Source organism: Pongo pygmaeus, chromosome 16, assembly GCF_028885625.2.
Source record: "Pongo pygmaeus isolate AG05252 chromosome 16, NHGRI_mPonPyg2-v2.0_pri, whole genome shotgun sequence".
In the NCBI taxonomy this organism is placed as follows: domain Eukaryota; kingdom Metazoa; phylum Chordata; class Mammalia; order Primates; family Hominidae; genus Pongo; species Pongo pygmaeus.
In genome coordinates, this window is record NC_072389.2 from 19,839,747 (window position 1) to 19,845,880 (window position 6,134).

Consider the following 6,134-nt stretch of genomic DNA (forward strand, 5'->3'; position numbering starts at 1 on the left):
AACTCCACTGGAGAACCTTGACTCCAGCCTGGCTTTTGAGATTATCTCCTATGTCTGGTACAATGATTGGTCCTGGGGTAGCCACGTGACCCAAGGAGGACCATGTTTAAACTTCTGAGTTTTCACTGAGATTAACATGCATTTGTTGAAAGAGAAACCCCTTTTCCCTTACTCCCCCAGCTGCAAATGCTTTCAGGGATCACATCGTGTTGGAACATTTGGTTACAGTGTTTCCTAAACTTTGTGGGTAAAAATTGTTCAAGTAGGTAAAAATGCAGCACATACAAAGAAAAAAGGAGTCCAGAAATATCAAATAAAGAAAGGGCCTCCATAAAATCATTTGAACTTATGATTAATTCATTAGTCGTTAAAACAAGTTTAGTGTACAAAGAATCATCCCCCCAACCACCCTTTATTCCTTCACCAGGTTTAAGTTACATTTTTTTAACTTGCAAACAAAAGATTTGTCATTAACTTAGACATCAAAATCCCTTGTCTCCAAGAGCAATCATTCAACTCTGTCCCTCTCATTGTTGCAATAATATGTTCACTTCATTCTGCATACACCTGCTCTTTGCCCTTGTCTCCCTATTCTATTCTGTTAAAGTTATATCCAGACATTTATTTCATTTTATATCAAAGAAACTGTATACATGTTTTTAATCTTAGAAAAATTTCTGAGTAATCTTTTGTCTCATATTCGATTTTAAGCCACCCAAGAAGTATTATTTTTTCATTTAGCATTTTAACTTTTCTAACCCAGGACTTTTATAGTAGATATTATGTCTTTTTCTAAATGTTCTGCTTCAGTTTACATTTTAAATCTAATTTCTAAAAAGTGTATGTTTTGAATATTAGCATCATGTATCTCAGGCCTAAATATCCCTTGATAACAAATATTGTCTTTTTTTCTCTACATTTTTCACATATTTCAATAGGGAGCTATATTGCCTGCCACAATAAAAGTTTTTGTCAATATAACATAACACATAGGCAAAATATTGTTTCCAAGTGATTGATGATGTTGTGCCTTCAGTCGAGTCCCAATCCCTCAACATAATCATCATCCCTAAATCTAATGAAATATGAAACAAATATTTCATTTTGTTTCTAAAATTCAGCAGACAAATATATAGCCTGTCACACATAGCCTGTAACACCAACATGTAAAATTAAAGCAGTTCCTTCTCCACTCCCACTGCTTCACTTGACTAGTCTTAAAAAGTAATAATAATAAAAAATAAAAGCAAAATTGTTCCTTTACTTGAAATCTAATGAATATACTATCAGAAAAGCTCTTATATATATGGAAGGCCTCTATAAGACTCTTAACTAGAAAAGTAGACTTATATGATAGTTAAATTTAAAACAAAATTATATATAGTATCTTCACAAATGCACCAGTACTTATTTCACAATGCATGATGTAATTGACTAAACCATTTAGGGCTAGACCTCTGAAATAAAAGGCATTCACACTTTGTGATTCTCAGGGGAAAATATTATTCGAAATAGAAACATGCAGAACCTTTACCTGATCATGATAAAAAAAAAATGTTCCTACTTGTTGTTAATATGCCACAGCTTTTACAAGGTCAGCAAAAAGAGATTATCCCACAATATAAGCTGATGGCCAAAATTATCTGCCTTACTTTAGTTACCATAATATCTATTAAGTGTAAATTTCTTCTGAAAGAAAGCAGATACATTTTTCTCAGAAATGTCTTTAGATGAAGATCTAGCACATCTTTGTTTCTCACTTTTTAAAATGTTGATTTTATTGATAAATAAATATATATAGGGTACAATGTGGTACAATACATGTAAATATTGTAAAATGGACAAATCAGGCTAAATAACATATCCTTCACCTCAGATATTTATTACATATGGTGAAACATTTAAAATGTACTATTTTAGCACTTTTAAGATATGCACTACATTATGAGTAACTGCAGTCACTTTGCTGTGCACCATATCACCAGAATGTCTTTCTCCTAACTGAAGCATTATCCCACTGAATATTTCCCCTTTTTCCACCCCCATCCCCCGCCCTGCTCAGCCTCTGATAAACCACCATTCTACTCTTAACTTCTATGAGTGCACTGTTTTGGATTTCACATATAAGTGATATTAAGAGATATTTGTCTTCCTGTGTCTGGCTTATTTTACTTAGCATAATGTCCTCTAAATTCATCCATGTTTTTGCAAATGACAGAATTTCGTTCAGTTATAAAGATAAGTAGTATTTTTGTATGCATCCTACATATACTTTTAACTTTCCACAGCTTTATTGAGATATAATTTATACATTGTGTAATTCACTCATTTAAAGTACAAACTTCAAATTCTTTTAGTATATTAACTGGATGGACAAATAATCATTATAATATAATTTTAGAACATTTTAATTCTCCCTAAAAGAGACTTGCACTCGTTAGCAATCTTTCCCCATTTTCTCCAGCCTTTTTTAAACCCCTCCTAGTCTAGGCAACCACTCATCTACTTTCTGACTATGAATTTGCCTATTCTGGACATTTCACGTAAATGGAATCATAATAACACATAGTCACTTTTTACTCACATCTTTCACTTAACATATTTTTAATGTTCACCCATTTTGGAGCATGCATTAACAGTTTTTTACCTTTTCTTGCTAAATAAGATTCTATTTTATGGACACACCACATTTTGTTTATCCACTCCTCAGCTGATGAACATTTCTGTTGTTTTCTACTTTGTGTTGCTATAAACATTTGTGTACTACTGCTTGTGTAGCACTTGTTTTCTTTTCTTTTTGGTAAACACATAGGAGTGGAATTGCTGAGTCATGTGATAACTCTATGTTTAACCATTCGAAGAACTGCCAGACTGTTTTACATTTTAAAGTCTCACCAGTGGTGTAGAAGAGTTCCAATTTTTCCACATATTTTTATCCATTCTTCAGTTGATAAGCAGTTAGGTTGTTTCTAATTCATGGGTATTATGAATAATGCTGCAATGAACATGAAATTGCAGATGTCTCTTTTTGACATACTGATTGAAATTCCTTTGGACATATATCCGGAAGTGAGATTGATGGATCATAGGGTAAATATATTTATAATTTCTTGAGGAAGCTTCATACTGTTTTCCAAGATGGCTATACTAATTTCCATTCCTACCAACAGTGTGCAGGGTTTCTTTTTCTCCACATCCTCATCAACACTTATCTTCCATCTTTTTTTATAATAGCCCTAGTAAAATGTGTGAGGTGATATCTCATTGTGGCTTTGATTTGCATTTCTCTGATAATTAGAAATGTTTATGATTTTTTCATGTACCTGTTGGCCTTTTGTATGCCTTAGGAAATGTCTATTCTGGTTCTTTGCTTATTTTTTTAATAAGCATAGTTTTATTCTTATTTTTGAGTAGGTTGAGCTACTTGTATATTATTATATGAGCCCCTTATCTGATGTATGGTTTAAAAATTTTATCCCATTTGTGGGTTCTCTTCATTCTATTATTGCTTCTTTTCCTGTGGAAAAGCTTTTTAGTTTTATGCAATCTCATTCGTGCGTTTTTGCTTTTGTTGCCTGTGCTTTTGGAATAATCTACAGAAAATCATAGCTCAGGCCAATGTCATACAGTCTTCTTCTATATTTCCTTTTATTAGTTTTACATTTAAGTCTTTAATTTTGATTTGATGCTTGTATAAAGAGCAAAAGAAAAGTCAAATTTTATTCTTCTGTATGTGGATAGTCAGTTTTTTCTACACCATTTATTGAAAATAATTTTCTTTCTTCATTGTGTATTTTTAGTTATTTTATCAAAAAATCAATTGACCACAGAAGCACGGATTTATTTACGGGTTCTATAACCCTTTGCACTGTTCTACATGTCTGTTTTTATGCCACTGCTATGTTGTTTTAATTACTATAGCTTTGTGATATAGTTTGGAATCGGGTAGTCTGATGCCTCCAGCTTTGTTCTTTTTGTTCAAGATTGCTTTGGTTAGTCAGGGTCTTTTGTGGTTCCACACAAATTTTAGCAGTAATTTTTCTATTTCTGGGAATTTGATAGTGGTTGCATTTAATCTGTAGATTGCTTTGGGTAGCATTGACACTTTTACAATACTAATTTTTGAATCCATCAATTAAGGATGTTTCTCCATTTATTTATGCCATTTTAATTTTTTTCATCAATGTGCTATAGTTTTCAGTGTGCAAATCTTTCACATTCTTGATTAAATTTACTCTTAAGTATTTTATATATTTTTATATCTGTTTTGATTCTATTATAAATTGAATTGCCTTATTAATTTATTTTTCAGGTAATAGTTTGTCATTAGTGTATAGAAACAATAATGCTATCTGTATGTTGATTTTGTGACTATTAACTTTATTGAATTTCTTTATCAGCTTTAACCGTTTATTTTGGTGGAGTCTTTAAGATTTTCTCTATCTTGAGTGCGCGAGGCGCGGGGAGCCTAGGACCCAGAGCGAGAGCCGCCTACCTGCAGCCGCCGCCCACGGCACGGCAGCCACCATGGCGCTCTTGCTGCGCTTCGCGCTCCTGTGCGGAGTCGCGGATTTCACCGGAAGTTTGAGTATCACTGCTCCTGAGCAGATGACTGAGAAAGCCAAAGGGGAAACTGCCTATCTGCCATGCAAATTTACACTTAGTGCCGAAGACCAGGGACCGCTGGACATCGAGTGGCTGATATCACCAGCGGATAATCAGAACGTGGATCAAGTGATTATTTTATATTCTGGAGACAAAATTTATGATGACTACTATCCAGATCTGAAAGGCCGAGTACATTTTAAGAGTAATGATCTCAAATCTGGTGATGCATCAATAAATGTAACGAATTTACAGCTGTCAGATATTGGCACAGATCAGTGTAAAGTGAAAAAAGCTCCTGGTGTTGCAAATAAGAAGATTTAGCTGGTAGTTCTTGTTAAGCCTTCAGGTACAAGATGTTACGTTGATGGATCAGAAGAAATTGGAAGTGACTTTAAACTAAAATGTGAACCAAAAGAAGGTTCACTTCCATTACAGTATGAGTGGCAAAAATTGTCTGACTCACAGAAAATGCCCACTTCGTGGTTAGCAGAAATGACTTCATCTGTTATATCTGTAAAAAATGCTTCTTCTGCGTACTCTGGGACATACAGCTGTACAGTCAGAAACAGAGTGGGCTCTGATCAGTGCCTGTTGTGTGTAAACGTTGTCCCTCCTTCAAATAAAGCTGGACTAATTGCAGGAGCCATTACAGAAACTTTGCTTGCTCTAGTGCTCATTGGTCTTATCATCTTTTGCTGTCGTGAAAAGCGCAGAGAAGAAAAATATGAAAAGGAAGTTCATCACGATATCAGGGAAGATGTGCCGCCTCCAAAGAGCCGTACGTCCACCGCCAGAAGCTACATAGGCAGTAATCATTCATCCCTGGGATCCATGTCTCCTTCCAACATGGAAGGATATTCCAAGACTCAGTATAAACAAGTACCAAGTGAAGACTTTGAACGCACTCCTCAGAGTCCGACTCTCCCACCTGCTAAGGTAGCTGCCCCTAATCCAAGTCGAATGGGCGCGATTCCTGTGATGATTCCCGCACAGAGCAAGGATGGGTCTACAGTATAGAGCCTCCACACGTCTCATCTGTGCTCTCCGTGTTCCTTTCCTTTTTTTGATATATGAAAACCTATTCTGGTCTAAATTTTGTTACTAGTCTCAAAATATATCAAAAAAATAAGTTAATCAGGAACTGTAAGGAATATATTTTAAAAAATTTTTGTTTGGTTATATCGAAATAGTTACAGGCATTAAAGTTAGTAAAAACAAGTTTACCATCTGAAAAAGCTGGATTTTCTTTAAGAGGTTGATTATAAAGGTTTCTAAATGTATCAGTACCTAAGTAAGATGTAGCACTTTGAATATGAAATCATAGGTGAAGAAATCGGTGAACTTACTTACATACCAAGTTGATACTTGAATAACCATCTGAAAGTGGTGCTTGATAATTTTTACCATTATTTTTAGGATGTGTATCTCATTTATTTATGGCCCACCAGTCTCCCCCAAATTAGTACAGAAACATCCATGACAAAATTATACATGTATGTTTGTACTTGTTTTCACAGCCCCTTGGA

The 6,134-nt window shown here is 34.5% G+C and overlaps 1 pseudogene; it reads left to right on the forward strand.

Moving 5' to 3' along the window:
• Window positions 1–4,475: 4,475 nt before the first annotated feature.
• On the forward strand, window positions 4,476–5,548 carry LOC134738234 (coxsackievirus and adenovirus receptor-like; annotated as a pseudogene).
• Window positions 5,549–6,134: the final 586 nt, after the last annotated feature.